This window comes from Dryobates pubescens, chromosome 20, assembly GCF_014839835.1.
Source record: "Dryobates pubescens isolate bDryPub1 chromosome 20, bDryPub1.pri, whole genome shotgun sequence".
NCBI lineage: Eukaryota > Metazoa > Chordata > Aves > Piciformes > Picidae > Dryobates > Dryobates pubescens.
This window is the reverse complement of record NC_071631.1, coordinates 16,372,261-16,392,030: the sequence shown is the minus strand read 5'-3', so window position 1 is coordinate 16,392,030 and position 19,770 is coordinate 16,372,261.

Sequence of the window (19,770 nt, the reverse complement as noted above, 5' to 3'; positions counted from 1 at the left end):
CAAGAGGACACAGTCTCAAGCTTCCCCAGGGGAAGTTAAGGCTGGAGGTGAGGAGAAATTTCTTCCCAGAAAGAGTAATTGGCCATTGGGATGTGCTGCCCAGGGAGGTGGTGGAGTCCCCATCCCTGGAGGTGTTCCAAAAAGGCTTGGCTGTGGCACTTGGAGCCATGCTTTAGTTGTCAGGAGGTGTTAGGTACTAGGTTGGACTTGATGATCTCTGAGGTCTTTTCCAACCTGGTTGATTCTATGGCAAGGGCACTGGGTGGAAGTTGAGGCATAGGAAGTTTCATGTAAATATGAGGCAAAAATTTTTCCCTGTCAGGGTGCCAGAGCCCTGGCTGCCTGGGGGGTGTGGAGTCTCCTTCTCTGGAGATCCCCAAAACTCTCCTGAATGCATTCCTGTGTCATCTGGTGTAGGCGACCCTGCTCGGGCAGGGAGGGTTGGACTGGATGAGCTTTTGATGTCCCTTCCAGCCCCTGAAATGCTGTGATTCTCTGGGCCTTGATTAAGAAATCTTTAAGTGGCTTTTCCCTCCTGCTCCTCTGCTCAGCAGCAGCAGCAGCAGGGCAAAATGGCAAACTGCCTCCCCGGCAGGGCCGGTGCAGGCAGGTGAAAGCCGTTTGTTTCCTCTGACGTGTTTAGCGCCAGATCAAGGAGAAGAAGAAGATGTAAGCACCGGGGGGTGGGGGAGGAGGAGATTCTCCCAGGTGATGGATCTGGCTGCCATGCAGCCTCCTGTAAGCAAAGCTCACTGCCTGACAGGGATGGCTGATGGAGCCCTGGCTGGGGCTGCTGCCTTCTGTGTTTCAAGGTTTGGCTTTAATTGAGTCCTGTCTCTCTTGTGTCAGCTTTTTTGTGGTTTGGTTGGGTGTTTTTTTCCCCCCTCCCTTTTTATTAGTATTCTACTTCTTTTCCCTTCTTCCCCCCCCCCCCCCTACTTTAAAAAAAAGGCTTCTGAAAATAAACTCATGCATTTAATCTCCTGTCCCCTTCCTTCATCTCTCGCTCCCTTTGGTGAAGGCAGAGCCATAAAGAAAGTTAGCAAATTGAAGATCTGTCCTGAGACTCATTGACTGAAAAGAGCAGGGAAAGCTTTTGCCTTTTTTCTTGCCTTTTTTTCTTTTCTTTTCTTTTCTTTTTTTTTTCTTCTGGTAGAAAGGACTTGGAGGAAAAGGGGGGGGGGTGAGGAGGGGGAGTGAAAACACCTTTCAGAGCTGTGGGGCCCTTCTCTTTCTCATCAGCTGCAGCAGTGATGCTCAGTGACACTCATTAGTGGAAAGCCATTGAAATTTGGGGGTGATAATTTCCCAGGAGAGATGGAGCTCTTTGTTCCCCAGGCAGGCAGGTGAATAGAATAGGATAGGATAGAATAGAATAGAATAGAATAGAATAGAATAGAATAGAATAGAATAGGATAGAATAGGATAGAATAGGATAGAATAGAACCGAACCGGACCAGACCAGGTTGGAAGAGACCTTCGAGATCATCACGTCCAACCCATATCCAACACCACCTAATCAACTAAACCATGGCACCAAGCAGCCTATCCAGTCTCCTCCTAAACACCTCCAATGATGGTGACTCCAGTGAGGCATCCAGAAAGCCCAGCAAAGCTGCTGAGGATGCAAGTTCTCCCACCAGCACCCATGGGTGAACAGGGGTTCCCCTATCCTGGGGAAGCTGAGCCAGGATCTGGCCATTGGTACCCAGTGGAAAGGGGGGAAAATGAAAGGTTGGAAGGATGGAGAGAGAAGGGAGTGTCTGGGGGGCGGTCAGGTACCTTTGGGGTAGGTTAGATGCCTTTGTGGGGCTGGATGCCCAGCAGGACCCCCCTGGGTGGAGGTGCCACTAGTGCCTGCAAAGGAGCTCATGAGGGCAAAAATGCATTTTCAGACACCTAAATATAAAGCTCTCTAACTATCTAACATCTGGCTGCTGGCTTTGGAAATCCTGGAGGAAGAGGGCTGCTGGGATGTGCAGGCTCTCTCCTCAGCAGCTCTTAGAGGGCTGCCACCACCACCTCTCACTGTCTGGAACTCGGCTCCCGGTAGAAACCAGTCGGAAACAAGGCAGAGGTTTGCTTTTAGCTTTAGAACTGAGCCGGCAGACATCTCAGCTTGTCTATAAATACAAAGCAGACAACAGGAAATAACGATCTGCCCTCATTTAGTTCCTTTCATCTGAGCACTCAAAGCATCTGACAGCAGCAGCTCGGAGAACTAAGGAGAGACTTTGCAACCTGCATGGAAATGTGGCTGTTGCCAGAGGTGTTTGTGCAACCTTTTGCTGAAGGTTCTGTTGCCAGCCCTCACTCACCAGCCCCAACTCCTTCCCAAATCACCCCCAGTTCAGGTCAGGGAGGTTGGGACCAGGAGCAGGTGATGCTCTTGCAGCTGGATGTGGTGCACAGCTGGCTCGGTGCCACCGAGCGTGGAGGGCTGTTTAGGTAGTCTGTTAATTGGATTCATTAACTTGGGGGGTAGAATGTTGAGGAAAACAATGGGAAGCAGCAGCAGCCCTGCTGGGTGTGCAGTGGTGGGGACAGGGACACAGTCCATGTGTGGCTCAGGGGAGCGTGGTGAGCCCAGCCCTGCTGTGCTGGCACAGCTGTGAATCAGAATGGGTTGGGTTGGGTTGGGTTGGGTTGGGATGGGATGGGATGGGATGGGATGGGAGGGACCTGTCAAGGTGACCTGTTCCAAACCCCTGCAGCCAGCTGGGACAGCTGCAACTAGAGCAGGTTGCTCAGAGCTCCAAAGAACCTGACCTGGAATGGTTCCAGGGAGGGGGCACCTACCATCTCTCTGAGCAACCTGAGCCAGGGTCTCACCACCCTCAGTGTCAAACATTTCTTCTTTTCTCTAGTCTAAATCTCCCTCTTTTAGGTTCAAACCATCACCACTCATCCTGTCACAACAAGCCCTGCACAAAAGTCTGTCCCCACCTTTCTGATCAGCTCCTTTAAGTACTGCAAGACCACCAGAAGGTCTCCCTGATTCCTTCTCCAGGCTGAAAAGACTCCCAGCTGTCTCATCCTGTCCTCACAGCCTTCACATCATTGCTGTGGCCTCCTCTGGATCAGCTTCAACAGGTCCATGTCTCTCTTGTGTCTCAGATGCAGCCAAGCAGAGCCTTTTCAGCAAGGGTCTCCTTAGGGGAAGTCACCCCATCCCCCCCTGGCTACTGCACAGAGCCCAGGCGCCTGAACTGCTGCTCCTCCCCTTTCCTGGCATTGCCAGTCCCACCCCTTTGCTGTCCACTGAGCCCTGGGTGTGCTTCATTCCTCAGCCTTTGCTGTCACCAAGCCTGGTGTCCTTGCACAGTTTGCCCTGGGACCTGGGGAGAATGATGCACTGGTTTCACCTGCAAGGATCCTCCATCACTGGCCCCTTGATGCTTCACCTCTTGTAACATTCCTGTCCCTCTGTGAAGGCTTTAGTCATGCTTGGAGCTGGGGACTCAGCCACCATGGTCCCTGTCCCCACATCTCACCATCTCTCCAGCTGGATCAAATGAAGAGCAGCAACTGGGTGCTAAAGTGGAGCCTGTCTGGCTGTCACCAGCAGTGACAGAGCTGTCTCTACATTGTCACAGAGCAGTGACCAGTCCTCTGCCCTTCAGCTGGGGCCAGGCAGGGACTGAGCTGGGGAGCAAGAAAATCCTAGAAGAAATCCAGGAGGCAACAGATTTCCACACTTAATTAACTCCACAAATTAATCCCAATTAGAAGCTGTAATTGGGATTATGGTGGTTAATCATCCTTCCCCCCAAGCAACAACCACACTATCTGATGTCACTTCATTATAAAAGCAGAGGACATGGACTTATGTGTCCCTGACACCAGAGCTGCCACCCAGCACACCCCAGTGGGCATCAGATCAGGTCTGTTCCCCTTGCCATGCTGCTCCCCAGGACAGGGGACAGGATGGGGGATGGCACTGTGACTGCCACTGCGTGGTGCACTGGGTTGCATCATCACCACTGGCCCAAGGACACAGAATCTGGCTGCTCCTGCTCCTGTTTGAGCAGTTTCCTCCAGAAAACTAAACTGGGAGGAGATTTCTTCAAGTGGCTTTTGTCCTTTTGCAAAGCTCTTTTGTGCTGAAAAGAGCCTGACTGGAAATATTTGCTTGTTCTCCAGTTCCTGAAGGTGGCCTGCAAGAAAGGAGAGACTTTGGACAAAGGCTTGTGATGATAGGCTGAGGGACAACAGCATTGAGCTGGAAGAAGGGAGATTGAGACTGGAGATTAGGAAGAAATTCATTCCAGTGAGGGTGGTGAGACAATGGAACAGGTTGCCCAGGGGGATTGTGGCTGCCCACTCCCTGCAGGTGTTCAAGGTCAGGCTGGATGAGGCTTTGAGCAACCTGGGCTAGTGGGAGGTGTCCCTGCCCATAGCATGGGGGTTGGAACTAGATAATCTTTAAGCTCCCTTCCAGCCCAGACCATTCTATGATTCTCCCTTTTCTGAGCATGTCAGCTAAGCAGAGTCCTCCTGTGGTGGGTTGGTCTCAGCAGCAATACAGAGCAGCCCTTTTCCCCTGCACTGCTCTTGCTAACATGTGTTGTCCCACAGGTGCCAATGTGACCTTGGAGTCCCCAGCTCCAAACCCAGCCTCCTTTCCCCCACTGCTCCCTAAAGCTCACCCAGCAGAGCCCCAACACCCCTTCCCTGCCCCTCTCTGCTGCCATGGGAGGGCTGAGTAAGGCTTTGCTGTTACCTGCAGGGATTGACTATTGGAGCTGTGGGGTGAGAGCCATGCCTGGCAGCCACAACCTGCCCAGGCACTTGGGAAAGAAGCTGCCAGTGCCACTTTGGCTTCAGGCCCTTTCCTGCCCTGCTGAGGACCAGGTGTGAGGCTGTAAGGGGAACTCCTGGAGTGGCTTCACCCCAACACAGAATCATAGAATGGGTTGGGTTGGAAAGCACATTAAAGATCATCTAGTTCCAATCTTCCCAGCTCCAGTCCCAAAAGGAATATGATTGCCAGTTGAACCTGATGACCTTAAAGAGCTTTTCCAACCTAACTGATGCTGTAATACTGCTCTCTGACTCTAGCATGGGATGCCTGGTGTCCAGGATGCACAAAGCAGTTGGGTGAAGCTCTGTTAAATGCCCCAGAGAGGCCAAACTCGCTGCAGCAGCCCCCAGAACTAGGAAACACAGGCTGCTGCTGCCTCCTACCTTTGGCTCAGCTTTCTCCAGAGCCACAGGGAAGCAGAGCTGGGGGGTTACCTTCCCTGGCAGCGTGGCTTTGCCGCAGAGGAAGGGCGATGCTGTTTGCATCCTCACCCTCCTCCGGCCGCCCATGCGCAGCTGCTGCCTTCACACCTCCCCTGCTCCAGCCCCTGCCATCCCCCTCAGGGCCTTGGGCCAGTGGTGATGCTGTTTTGGTTGGATGTTTGTGGGGTCAGTGTTGTTGAACAGGAAAAAAGCAGACTGGAGGCCCCCGCTGGTATTTTTAGTGCCGAGTCGGTGCCTGGCTCCGAGTCCTCGCCAGGGCTGTAAAAATAAACTTCATCTGTGCATCATTTGTACAAAGCTTGGCTCCTTCTCCTGCACCAGGGATGGTTTTTACAGCCCTGCTCCTCTTGGCTTGAGGGAGCATCAGGGACCTGCCAGGTGGCCCCAGCTACATCCTCTAGGATGGCGGTGAGGGGAGCAGGAGGGAGAAGGATTCTTCTTGTGTGCCCCATCTGGCTGCTCAGTACCCTGGCAGATGCTGGCTGTGCAGGTGTGGACCACACTGGCTTGCAGGGCAGAGCTGCTGGGGTCCTGGGGGTTGTTGTCAAGCAGGGGGGAGCTGTTGTGGGAACTCCTGAGCAACACCCCACACCGTGGATGGGGAGGGAGAAGTCTTATTGCCATGGAGACCGAGGAGAGTTGAAAACTGGTTGAAAACTGGCTGCCATGGAAACCAGTTTGGGAGCCTGGGGGGCCATCCTTCCAGGATGGTCCTTGGTTTGTGGGGAAGGTGCTGGTCTGTGCAGTGTGGGATGGCTGGAAAATTCAGATGCTCCAGAGCAGTGCTGGGCCCCTCTAGGGCTAGCCCCAGAAGGGCTACCAGGGAGCCAAGGTGGAGTGACATGGCCCCAGACTGGGGAAACTGGGCAGCCCAGACTGGAGCAACAGGGGCTGGTAGGGAAAGAGATGATGAATGTTTCTGGGCTCCTGGCCATGCAACCTGCCAGCACTCAGGAGTGTGACCTGCAGAGGAACATGGACATTGAGGCAGCTGAAGGTGGAAAGGCAGCATGAGCCCCACCTCTGGGGAGAAATGACCAGAAGGCTGCAGGGCAGAGCAGGACGGGGCTGAAGGGCTGTTGGGAGAGGCAGGGATGCTCTTGGCTCGGCAGCAGTGAGGAGTGAGGTGGTGTGAGGTGCTGTGAATGGCTCTGAACAGCCCTTCCTCCCCACCCAGAACCCATAAAGCATCTCCTGTTCAGGTTCTGTATTTGTTATGCTTCCTAAAATAGGACTCTGGGAAAACAACAGAGGCCTCCTTCCCCCAGGCTGAGTTTCTCCTTTGCAGGAAAGAGGTGTCCTCAGTGGAGACCAAGGTGGCTTTTGTAGCACCCTTCCCACAGGCCACCTTCACTGTGCCACACATCATCCTGAGAGGTCTCCATGCCCTTCCAACCTTGCTCCTGGCACAGACTGAACTGGCACACGTGGCCTGGCAGGGGCTGAGGGTCACCTCCCTGATGCACATGGCAGAGGAGAAGCAGCTGTACCTATTCCATCGTGTCCCCTCCTCCCTTTCCCTCTGCCTCCAGCAGCCCCTGACAAAGGCATCCCCCATGAGTGGGTGATGATCACCTCAGCAGGAGCTGGTAACTATCTAACTACCTGCTGACCTTTTTGCATGCATGAAAACACCTGCCAGCATCTCCAGCTGTGAAGCTGCCTGGTCAGGCACAGCACACCAGCCATGGGCTCAGGGAAGCCTCCCCACCTCAGAACATCCATGCCCCAAGCCCCATGAGGCCAGCAGGTGATCTGGCTGTGGATTTCAAGATGATCTTCACCTGTGATAGGATGAAGTGATGGTGAAGAGATGGGAGCACATAAGGCCTGGGGGGAGTAAGATGAGGGTTCCTCATAACTATGGACCTAAAAGCACCTTTCTGCCCTTGTAACCCATCCTCTGGGGCCCACGTGGGTTGGTCCAGAGGCTGGCTGTGGAGGAGGAATGGTTGGGAGCCCTGAGGCTGGCTTGGTGAGTTGGTCTTTCCACCCCTGTATCTTCTGGGGAGGGTAGGGATGATGTTGGAAGCAACATGGGTGATGGTCTGGAGGCGGTCAGGGGCTTCCCCCTCATCCCAAGACAGGCAGCCTGAGTCTGAGGAGTCAGACTGAGCTGGGCAGGGTTTGTGGCCAGGACCCTCAGATTTGGTGGGATTGCTCCTCCTGTAACTGCTGACTCCCCAAACCTGCCCTTTGTGGCAGGGAGGAGGTGGAAAGCTGTACCCCCCAGCTGCTGGGCTGGTGCCCAAGAGCTTAGCTTCCTCTAAGCCAGAGCCAGCACAGCTCTGCTGCTGGCTGCAACCTCAGGGTGCCCTTTAATTTTTAATGCTTCCATAAAACAGTAATTACAAACACTGCAATGTGAGGTTTTAAGCAGAAAGTATGAACTTCCCAGGGCTTAATTATTCAACAGAAATTAATGAGAGTGGGGCTGGATCCTGCTGGCTGCCTTGGCTTTTCCTAGCAGGGCTGCCATGGATTCTGTTTGCATGGGGGAAGGCTGGGGGGAGGATGAAGCCCAGCCCTGGTGCCTTGGGGCTACCCAGGAACGACTGGATGCCCTTACCAGCAAGGGCAGAGGTTTGGGAGAGCCTGGCTGAGGGGCACCAATGTGTTGGGCTGGGTTGGGATGAGGAGAGGTCTGGAGGGGCAGTGGAGACCCCAGTAAATGACTCTATGCCAGCCATGGAAGTGCAGGATCCTGGTTTTGGAGTGCAGCTCTTGAGGAGGTGCTGAGTGACTGCTGTGATCTAAACTAACACTGCAGGAGCCTGCAGGCTGTGCATTGACCAGAGTGGGGAAACTGAGGCAGGTGCCACCCTGGGAGGCAGCATGACCCTGTGGCTGCTGCTCTGTGCCCCCCACCCAGTGCCTGACCAGTCCTCTGTCTGGGAGAGACGCAGGAGCTCCAAGCCTTTGCTTTCTAGAGCTTTCCACAGCCTTCAGTGTGCTCTGAGTTTCCCGGGAAGACCTCAGCCTTGCTTTTAATTACTTTGCTACTGCCCTGTGTAGTTCAAAAGCACCTTTGCTGGGAATGAGTCTGCTGGGACCAAGAGTGCTCCCAGGGCTCTTTAACTGCAGCAAAACAGTTGGAGTCTTGGCAAAGCTCACAGATTCAGGCTGGCTGATGTTGGACTTCCACCCTGCATGGGGTAGCAGTGAAGCTGGGAAAGCCTCGATGGGGGGGGAGGGGAAGGGGAGAAATTGGATAACAAGGGGACAAAATATTCCCTGCCAGCAGCAAGAGGTGGGGCTGCAGAAGTAGGGCTCAGGGGCAGCAGCATCATTTTGAGGTAGCACCCATTGGGCTTCTCCACCTACTTGAACCCACACCTCAGCCCTTCTCCCACCACCCCCCAAAGCCCCCTTTCCATGCAGACACCAGCCAGTTGCCTCATCCCAGCCTAAGCAGCCATGGCCATCGGCAGCTGGCCTCAGCTCAGGTCTCAGGGAGCCATGTTTGGTAGAAAAGCAAGTTGTTGTTGTGGTGGTTGTTGTTATTAATAGCTGGCTGTCAGAACTTCCTTAACAAGCAAACCTGTCTGATCAACCATCTGCAACTAGACAGCAAGAACATGGCAGCAGCCAGAGCTCCTGGCAGGATGGAGCAGGCTGTTTGTCAGGGCTGGGCAAACAAACCAAAGGGAGTGGAGGAGGTGGTGAGGGCTGGTGGGAGCGGGGTGGGGATGATGGCTCAGCTGATGAGGTGTTGGGAATGGGGAAGGAACAGGGCTTCATTTGCAAGGGAAATGAAATTATTGCCTGCTCTGTGAGTAGTCCTGGCACAGCGGAGCCTGATGAGCTGTGTGAGGAGGGTGCTGGCGCGGGGGGGACCTGGGAGCACTCAGCAACCTGGTGTGGGAGTGCAGCCTGCTCTGGCTTGGGGAGGGCAGGTCCTGGAGCAGATGGGGCTGTTGCAGCCCCCTGAGGGATGTGGGGTGGTCTGTTGCCCATGGGGTGAGCTTGTTATCTCCTTCATCACCTTAACACTCATCTGAGCCTCATCTCGCATCATTCGGGCTGTGTACAGGGAAGGTCACAGCAATGACCTTTGGTTGGTCATTCCTGAGGGTGGAGGGGTGAGGGGGGAGGATGATGCTGGCAATAGCTGCTCAGAGCCAGAAGCCAGCTATGTCCTGGGCTGCATCCCCAGCAGAGTGGGAAGCAGATGGAGGGAGGGGATGCTGCTTCTCTGCTGAGACCTCACCTGCAGTGCTGGGTCCAGCTCTGGAGTCCTCGGCACAGGAGAGACAAGGAGCTTCTGGAGCAGGGCCAGAGGAGGTGCCGCAAAGATGATGGCACGGCAGTCTTGGCCCACCCAGATGTGATGGGACAGCTGGGGGCTTTGCAGGCAGCTTGTGGCTTGGCAGTGACTCCGTCTCTTGGGGCAGGGGACGGTGCCTGCAGCCTGTGCTAAGGACAGGGTCAGACCAGCTCCAGCCCTGCACTGGGAATGCTTTTGTATCCTGTCATGTGAATGTTTTCGCCTCGTTCCTATCCTATAAACAGGGCATCAATGCTCTCCAGCTGGGAACACGACGCCCTGGTCACGGTCCCTCAGGGCAATGTCTGCTGAGCTGGAAATGAAAGGGAATTGGGCTTAAACGAGGAGCATCCTGGAGACAAGAGGTGATTTACCGGCCCCAGTTAATCACTTGTGGCAGCACTGGGCTGGGTGGGAGACCTGGTTGCTCTCTGCTGAGAGTTCGCAGAGCTGGGTCACCAATCATTTGGGGTTTATTTGGGTCTTTGATTTAACTTCAGCAGACTATAAAGACAAGAAGTCATTTCAAGGTACTGTATTCAGGGAAAGGAAAGGGGGGGTGGGGGAAGAGAGTGAGAGAGAGAGAGGAGGCAAAAAAAAAAAAGCCAGAAGGGGGTAGTTTGAAGTTGTCAAAATGATGTTCCACTCCTTCAAAACAATCTCAGAAAACTGACCCAGATTTTGTCAGCACTCTGGCTTTCAAAGAGCTGTCTGTCTCTGCAGAAGAGGATGGGGCTGTAAAACAGATTCGATTTTAATTTTTATTCAATTTAAATTTTCTTTCCTTTTTTTCCATCTCCTTTTCTCTTCCTTTTTTTTCTCCTTCTCCTTTTCTCTTCCTTTTTTTTTCTCCTTCTCCTTTTCTCTTCCTTTTTTTTTCTCCTTCTCCTTTTCTCTTCCTTTTTTTCTCCTTCTCCTTTTCCTTTTCTTTTCTCTTCTCCTTTTCTCTTCCTTTTTTTCCCCTTCTCCTTTTCTCTTCCTTTTTTTTCCCCTTCTCCTTTTCTCTTCCTTTTTTTTCCCCTTCTCCTTTTCTCTTCCTTTTTTTTCCCCTTCTCCTTTTCTCTTCCTTTTTTTTCCCCTTCTCCTTTTCTCTTCCTTTTTTTTTCTCTTCTCCTTTTCTCTTCCTTTTTTTTCCCCTTCTCCTTTTCTCTTCCTTTTTTTTCCCCTTCTCCTTTTCTCTTCCTTTTTTTTCCCCTTCTCCTTTTCTCTTCCTTTTTTTTTCCCTTCTCCTTTTCTCTTCCTTTTTTTTTCCCTTCTCCTTTTCTCTTCCTTTTTTTTTCCCTTCTCCTTTTCTCTTCCTTTTTTTTTCCCTTCTCCTTTTCTCTTCCTTTTTTTTTCCCTTCTCCTTTTCTCTTCCTTTTTTTTTTCCCTTCTCCTTTTCTCTTCCTTTTTTTTTCCCTTCTCCTTTTCTCTTCCTTTTTTTTTTCCTTCTCCTTTTCTCTTCCTTTTTTTTTTTCCTTCTCCTTTTCTCTTCCTTTTTTTTTTTCCTTCTCCTTTTCTCTTCCTTTTTTTTTTTTTCTTCTCCTTTTCTCTTCCCAATTTTTTTTAGGTTTCACAAAACCTGTGCCTTGCCTCATTCCTGTGGGATCAGTAGGGGCATGATGAGAAAGGAAATTCAGTTCCCATTGCTGCCAGCTTCTGCCTGCCAAGAGGCAGCAGCAAAAGGGAAGTGCTGTGAAATCTTTCCAGGACTTTTGCTCTTAGGGTAGAATTCCCCTCCCCAGGCAACCACCTCAGGGATCACTCATGGGCAGCATGAGCAGCATTCTTCTTCTGGCCACCAGAAAGGCCCAGGAGTGAGAAATAGGGTGACAGACAATGCCCATGGCAAGAGGGGTGTCTCCCAAAACCCACACTTGCCCTGTCCAGAACTTGGGCAAATAAAGGTCTGCTCTAACCTCTGGTTTGGGCTGTTAAACAAACTGTTTTGATAGAAGAAGTTCTATTGTCCACTGAAGAACAATATGGGGAAATATTTGCTGCTCCCTTAGGTGGGTGATTAATGATGAGGCAAAATGGATCCACCTGAGGAAGGACCCTGCACTGCCTGGCTGCTCCTTGGGTCATGGTGCTGACAGTCAGGGCTTGGTCCAATTGAGAGCCTGAAGTGAGCTGGTAGGGCTGCCCTGAAGGCATTGGGAGGGGGAAAAAAAACCCTAATATTTCCTAACATCCAGCCTAAACCTCCCCTGGTGCAGCTTGAGACTGTGTCCTCTTGTTCTGCTGCTGCTTGCCTGGGAGAAGAGACCAACCCCCACCTGGCTACAACCTCCCTTCAAGGAGTTGTGGAGAGCAGAAAGGTCTCCCCTGAATCTCCTCTTCTCCAGGCTATGCAGCCCCAGCTCCCTTCTTAGAGCATCCCACACTGCTGCTTTGGGGTGATAGCATTAAAACCTGGGACAAGGAGGGCTTTTTTTCTTCATGAAGTTTTGCTCAGGCACTTCTGGTGTAAGGTGCTGTGACAGCAACCTGAGCTGCTGCAGGGAGGAACGTATGGCTTTTCCTGAGGGAAGGCTTGGGAGGTGGGAGAGCAGGGCAAAGGCTGTGGCAAAAGCCTTTAGATTCCTGAGCCCATTCCCAGATGATTCCTTTTGGGTTTGTGCTTCTGCAGCAGTGCACCCATGCATGCAGATAGTTTGAGGGCTGAGGGCAGATTCAGAGCACAATTGGGTGTTGCAGGTGTAACTGTGACCTCACTTGTTACAGAAATACAGCTTTGGCTTAACCCTCTAGAACTAAACAGCCTAACTCGTGGTAAGCATGAAGCCTGTAGGTGTGTGGTGGCAAAAGCAAAGCTGTAAGGATTTGTTAGTGAGGGGGTGATGGCTTTGGGTGTGTGTTACAGGCTGCAGCAGCTCCATGCACTGCCCTCACCCACTTTGGCCACGGCCCTGCTGATGCCAACCCAAGCTCTGCCTAACCCGAGGTGGAGCCCAGCAGCACCAAGGGGCTCTTCTGCCTCCAGCAAAAGGAGATGCATGGCTCTTTCCAAGGCAGGTTGCTGTCAGCAGGCTGCTTGCAAAGTAGGCAGTTCCCTTCCAAAACAGGGAGGTGGGGGAGAGGGGGAGAGAGGAAGAGAAAACTAAGCCAGATGAAAGCAGAGACTGTGCCAAAAGTGTCTTCTATTTATGATTTCACAACGTCAACAATACACCCCACAGCTACAAGCACATAAAAATGGATTCTTTCCTGAGGAGATTGATGGATTTGTGGTCAGGGCCTTTTCTCTGATCCTGCTGCCCCCTGGGCATTGCTGGAATTCACAGAGAGGCTGCACTTTTCTTTGCAGAGGACTAAAGAGATTCTCAAAAGGCCAGCAAAAGCTTGCAGCTCAGAGCTGAGGTCTGGGGAAGTCATTGTAAATAAGGGCAAGGCTTCCCCCAGCTGCTGGGCTGGCTTCCCACAGGGGAGCAGCTCTTGCTTTGCAGCCCACCTGTGGTGGGTCAGAGGCTCTTCATCCTGCCCCATCCCTTGGTGCAGAGCAAGCAGGGCTGGTGGTCACCCCAGGACACCTACACCTCTGCTCCTGTGAGGCATCCCCTCCCAGCAGTGGGCAGTGACACCCCACCAAGCCCAGTGTGGTGCTGAGAACAGCAGAATCACAGAATGATAGGGGTTGGAAGGCACCTCTGGAGATCATTTATTCCACCCTCACTGCCAGAGAAGATTCACCCACAGCAGGTTGCACAGGGTGGCATCATGGTAAGTTTTGAATGACTCCAAAGATGGAGACTCCACCACCTCTCTGGGCAGCCTGTTCCAGTGCTCCAGCACCCTCAATGTCAACAAGTTCCTCCTCATGCTTAGATGGAACTTGTTGTGTTCAAGTCTGTGCTCATTACCTCTTGTGTTGTTGCTGGGCACCACTGAAAAAAAGATTGGTCCCATCCTCCTGTCACCTACCCTTCAAGTATTATAAGGGCAGCTCTGGAGAGGAGAAGACTGAGAGGAGATTCAATAAATGTCTCCAAATATCTGGGGGCCAAGAGGGAGGGGACAGGCTCTGCTCAGTTGCACCCTGGGACAGGACAAGGGGCAGGAGATACAAACTCCAGCACAGGAGGTTCCACCTCAACATGAGGAGGAACTTCTTCACTGTGAGGGCCACAGAGCACTGGAGCAGGCTGCCCAGAAAGGTTGTGGAGTCTCCATAGAATCATAGAATCAACCAGGTTGGAAAAGACCTCAGAGATCATCAAGTCTAACCTCTTACCTAACACCTCCTGACAACTATATCATGGCTCCAAGTGCCACATCCAAGCCTTTTTTGACCATTGCTAAGCATTGCTAAGAGTCAGGGGGGTGCAATGCAGCCCCTGTGAGGTTGAAGGCTCCTCCAGTTTGCCCTCATGCTGTCACAGGAGGGCAGAAGGGATGAGCATTTCCAGCACTTCCCAGTCAAGCTCATCTCGCTGCTCAGATGTCAGCTGGAAATCTCCTTCGGCTTTTCTTTCTGTTTCAGTTTATAAACACCCAGCTTTAAAGCCCCAGCGTTTGAATCCACAAGTGGCAGGAAGCTACCTAACAAAGCTCATTTCTCTTTCACAGCTCCAGCCCTGCAGCTATGAAAACCTCGCAGCTATTGAATTCCTGAGAAGTTTGCCGGCTAGGGATGGGGCTTCTGCACAAGCAGCACAAACACACACACGAGCCATAATATCCCAGTAAGTAGTTTGTGCTCTTTGTGTCTCCTTTCTGGTTAGCAAGCAGCTTTAGGTGTGCTCAAAGACATCCCTGGGAGTCCTGCTGCACGCCGAGTGCGTTCGAGACAATGCTGCCACACAAAGGGATCCCTAGTGCTGGAGAAGCAGCAGGTTTGGCAGGTCAGGGAGGGATGGGTTGGCGAGGATGTGCAAGGAGAATCGATGCTGGGCTCTTTAACAACCACACATCTACTGAACAAAGCCTTTTGAAAGCCTTTGGGGCAGCAGTGGGCTCTTGTCTTACAACGTGCTGGGATTTATCGTGCCGGAAGCAGGGACATGTGGAAACGCTGCCTGCAGCGCTGGGGGGTTGTCTTTCCTGGGCTGGTGGTGCTCCTCCACGTGTGAGGTTGGCTGGGCAGAGGCAAAGCTGCTCTTAGCTGAAGCTGTACAACCTGCAGTCCTGCACGTCCTTCCCTGCTGTGGCTGTGGAAGGGCAAAGGGATCTGGTGGGTTTCCTTCATCTCTGGTGTCCATACTGCCTCCAGCCACCCCCTTGTGTTGCTGGAGGGAGAGAGACACACACAGGTCTCACTTCTGTGATATAAGGATGGGGCAAACAGTAAATAGGAAGAAGAGCCCAGGGTCAGTCAGTAAGGAGCAGAGCTGCTCGCAGCCAGGAGAGATGACAAATGAAGTTTCCTGGGCACAGGCAGAAATGTCACGGTCAGAAGCCTGGGTGGGAAATGTCAGTGCTGCTTTGATGCAGGTTGCTGGCACTGCTGGAGAGCTGCCTCCTGCCCACCAGCTCAGCGTGAGCACCTCGGGTCTGCTCCTCTGGAGCTTGATATGTTGCATGGGAGCAGCCCTTGTGACAGCCCCCAAGCTCTCCTAGTGCCAGGGTCCCTTCCTATGCCTAAGGACACTGCGAACATTGCCTTCATGTGGAGAGGAGGGAGATGACTGATCTGGTCAACCATCAAGGAGGCTGTAGTGAGGTGGGGGTTGGTCTCCTCTTCCAAGGAACAAGTGACAAGAGGAGACTGCCTCCAGCTGTGTCAGGGGAGGGTTAGGTTAGGAAAAATGTCTTCCCTGAAAGGTCTGTCAAGGCCTGGCCCAGGCTGCCCAGGGCAGTGGTGGAGCTACTATCCTTGGAAGGGTACAAAAGCTGTTTAGCCATGGTGCTGAGGGACATGGTTTAGCAGCAGGCTTGGTAGTGTTGGGTTAACAGTTGGACTTTGTGATCTTGAAGATCTCTTCCAATCTAAATGATTCTATGATGCCTTCCTTGACCCAAATTCCAGCCTCTTTGGAGCAGTTCTGAGCTTCCTCTGAGGCTCTGCAGCTCACACACAAACACTTGCTTGGAGGCTGTTCCCTTTCTGCAGACTTTCCTGGCTGGCAAACTCTGCCGTGGGGTTTCCTGCTGTGTCCTCCCTGGCTGAGCAGCCCCTCGTGGTGCTGAGCCCTGGGGAGCATCCTTTGCCATCAGACCACCTCCTCCAGCATCAGGCTGCCCTTTCACTTCAAGCTTTTGTCCCCCAGGCTGCGTCCCGCTGGGCAGCACAGAGCAGGATTACAAAGCAGCCGGCAGAAGGAAATGCCACTGAGCCCTAGCCAGCCCTGGGCATTTAGAATGCAGCATCTTCCATCCCCTGGAATCCTCCCTGAGTGCCTTTGCTTAGCAAATCCTTCTGCTGCTGAGCAGCAATCCCACACAAACCCTTTGGGATAAAGCTACTTTCTGGAAGGGTTTTGATCAAGGTTGTACAAAGCCTGGTGGTGTCTGCTGGGGCTCCCAGTGCATCCCAGCACCAGCCTCCCGTATTTTCATCTGCTTTCAGGAAGAAGCTGTTGCAGCAGTGAGCAGAGGTCATAAGTATGGCTCTGCACTCCCTGCCAGGCTTGCAAAGCAGCTCTTGGTCCCAATTTAACCTCCTCCTCCTTCCTACAAGCTGGTAAACAGAGAAGCTATTTTCTCCTTCACCTCCAGCCCTGGCTCCCTGGACTGTGCCTGCCAGATGGCAGCTAGTGGAGGCTTTCCTGCCCATCCCTCCTGCCAGCCTGTGCTGGCCGTGTGGCTGCAGACAGAGGAGAAGCCATCTCCCACCTCTCTCTCCAATGCTTTGTGCCATCCTCAGCAGGAACACGAGGGGGGCTTGGCCAGATGCTCAAGGCACTGCCTGGATCAGCAGCAGCCTTTGTCAGCTGGGGAATCAGAACCAAGCAGCAGGGGATCGAAGGTGTTCCGTGAGTAATGGCACTGACTCCCCAGCCGTGCAGCCAGGCTGCAGCTCTGTAGCAGGGCTGCTGTTGTTCACCTCCCTTCACTGTTTATTTGTGGTTTGGTGTTTTTTTTCCAGGGACTTTTGATGGGAGTTAAAAGCAGCCTGGCCTCAGAAGAGTTGCTGCACGCAGCTTTTATCAGGGGCTGTGAGTTATCTGCTGATGGAGCTCTAATATGAGTGCTTGCTGCCTGCAAATGCTACTCCCCTCATTTTCTTTGAGGCTGCTGCAGCTTCACAGTGTTTTGACTGGCCAGGGAAAGCTCAGCCTGGGTTAAAGAGCAGCCATGAGCCCTGACACTGCTGCCCTGGGATGGGGACATTTCAGAGTCCTGCTGGTCACTTCCCATTCAGGGCTGAGGCCCGTGGCTGTGGCCAGCTGTCACCCTGACATGCATGGGGACATCAGGTCAGAAACCATGGTGAGCACCCAAGGTGGCAAAAGCTGTGGTCCTCCTGGGGCAAGGCTGGACCAAGGCTGCCCAGGGAGGTGGTTGGATATGCCTGGAGATATTCAAGGTGAGGCTTGACAGGGCTTTGGATAACCTGACCTAGTTGAGGATGCCCCTGATGACTGCAAAGAGAGAGGTTGGACTAGATGACCTTTGGAGGTCCTTTCCAACCCAGACCATTCTGTGATGTTATGATTCTATGACCCTGCTCTAGTTTTATTTGCTTTAGTTCTGAACTAAACTGGGAAATGGAGGAAGACATCCTGGTGGATGTCTTCTCTTGCTGGAATGTGCCCAGAGAAGGACAACAAAGCTGGTGAGGGGTTTGGAGCACAAGCCCTATGAGGAGAGGGTGAGGGAGCTGGGGTTGCTTAGCCTGGAGAAGAGGAGGCTCAGGGGAGACCTTCTTGCTGTCTACAACTCCCTGAAGGGAGGTTGTAGCCAGGTGGGGGCAACCAGCAGCAGAACAAGAGGACACAGTCTCAAGCTGTGCCAGGGGAGGCTGGATGTTAGGAAGAAGTTCTTCATAGAAAGAGAGATTGGCCATTGGAATGTGCTGCCTGGGGAGGTGGTGGAGTCACCATCACTGGAGGTGTTGAGGAGGAGACTTGATGGGGTCCTTGGTTACATGTTTTAGTTGATTAGATGATGTTGGATGATGGGTTGGACTTGATGATCTTGAAGATCTCTTCCAACCCGGTCCGGTCTGGTCTGGGCTATGCTATGCTATGCTATTCTATGCTATTCTATTCTATCAGACCCCAGCCCAGGGGATGCTTCAGAAATGCACTGGGTATTGGTCACATCTATGACCTGTCATGTATGGAGCTCATGCTCTGCAGAGAGGATGCAGGGCCCTTCCATGCTGTTTTCCCAGTTTTTAATGAAAGCTAGGATGCTGCAGGAGGCAGGGGTGGTGCCAGGGGCTCTGTGCAAGGTGTGCTGGTTAGGCAGCTCTCTCCAAAGGCCTCCAGGACCCATCACAGGAGGAAAAACAAAATGTGCCTGTGTCAGAAGCGAGAGCTGAATGTGCTCCACTGATTTCCCAGGTGAGATCTCTGCCAACATTTAAACAGGATGAATGAGATGACCTGGATAATTACAGGCCTGTCAGCTCCACTTCGATCCCGGGCTGCCTGATGGAGTGGCTGATGTGGGGATTGATTAATACAGAATTAAAAGAGAATAACACCAGTAAATGAAAGTGAAGGTCTTGATGTCTACCCACAGGTTAAAGAAGCAGCTTTTTGTGGCACAGAGGCTTGGTGTGGAGACAGTGGGTTACTGCAAGGTGTTTTCCGTGGAGGACGAACAAGGAAGGAGCCGGAGCCAGAGCAGCCCTGCAGGGCACAGGATTTTGTGCCACCCAGCTGGATGGCACCATGGGATGTGAGGTCCCTGCACCATCCTGGCTGCACTCCCACAGGTAGGGCTTGGGTGAGTGGACAGCACTGTGCTGGATTCTATGGCCCTGCTCTGGCAGGGGGGTTGCACTTGGTGCTCTCCAGGGGTCCCTTCCAACCCCCTAACATCCTGTGATCTGGGGCTGATGGCCACCTCTCCATGGCCCACCAAAAATCTGTTGTCTCCATGCCAGCCCAGCTTTGAGCACAGCACTGAGCACCACAGAACCATGGAATGGCTTGAGCTGGAGTGGACCTTAAAGATCATCTAGTTCCAACCCTTCTGCCATGGGCAGGGACACCTCTCACTAGAGTAGGTTGCTCAAAGCCTCATCTGGGGCTGAGGCATCCACAACTTCCCTGGGCAGCCTGTTCCAGTGTCTCACCACCCTCACAGTGAAGATCTTCTTCCTAATGTCCAACCTAAATCTACCCTGTTCCAGTTTGAAACCATTGCCTCTTGTCCTTTCACCACAGACCCTTATAGAAAGTCCCTCCCCAGCCTTCCTCTAGCCCTACTTCAGATCCTGGAAGGTTTCTCATAGCCTTCTGTTCTCCAGGCTGAACAGCTCCACATCCCTCAACCTGTCCTCACAGGAGTGGTGCTCCAGCCCTCTGATCATCTTTAATGGCCCTGCTTTGGACCCTCTCCAGCAGACCCATGTCCTCCTTGTGCTGGGGGTTCCAGAGCTCCATCCATCATCCCAGAGCCACACACACAGACCTGGGACAGAGCTGTGCTGAGGTGACCAGAGGACAAGAAAGCACGAGGGAGGTGTTTCTGCCCTGATCTCCCCAATGTTGGTGTATTCCCCCACGTTCTTCTGGCCTCCTCCCAGCCAGGAGGGGGGTGTCAGCACCCGGGCAGGATGCAGCCCATGCTGGCTGCAGTTCTTGCCTCTTTTTCCAGTTGCCATAGGAACAGACAAAGGCCTCTAAAGCAGCGCAGTGGGGTGCACGTCTAGGTCATGCTGTGGAGCAGGCAACCATTTTATAGCGATAATAAATTCAGGGAATTGGGAATTTGGCCGAAGGAGCACCACGAGGCAAGGACTTGGAAAGGCAGAATGGAGATAAATGAACAAAAAGAATCGTTCTGTGACAAATGCCCAAACGTTGTGCTAGGACCTAAGCGAAATCCTCCTCCGGAGTTCAAGAGAAAGAGGCTGGGAGCAGGGATTGCAAGGAATGATTTGTCCCTCAGGCATGGAGCTAGAAAGGCAAAGGCAGCACCTGAAGGTGTTTCAGAGACAATTGGATTTCAAAAGCCTTCATTATCTCCAGTCCCCTCAATGTCTAGACGTGAATTACTGCTGCCCAAAGATTTGCCATCCCTCCATTTGCATGACAGGAACCGGGGAGGCACCAAATCGTTGGAGGTGAGAGCTGGCCAAGCAGAGACAACCCTCTGAAGGTCACTAAAAATATGCTGGAAATGTCTGCACAGGGGAATGGAGGCTGCTGGCTTGGTGG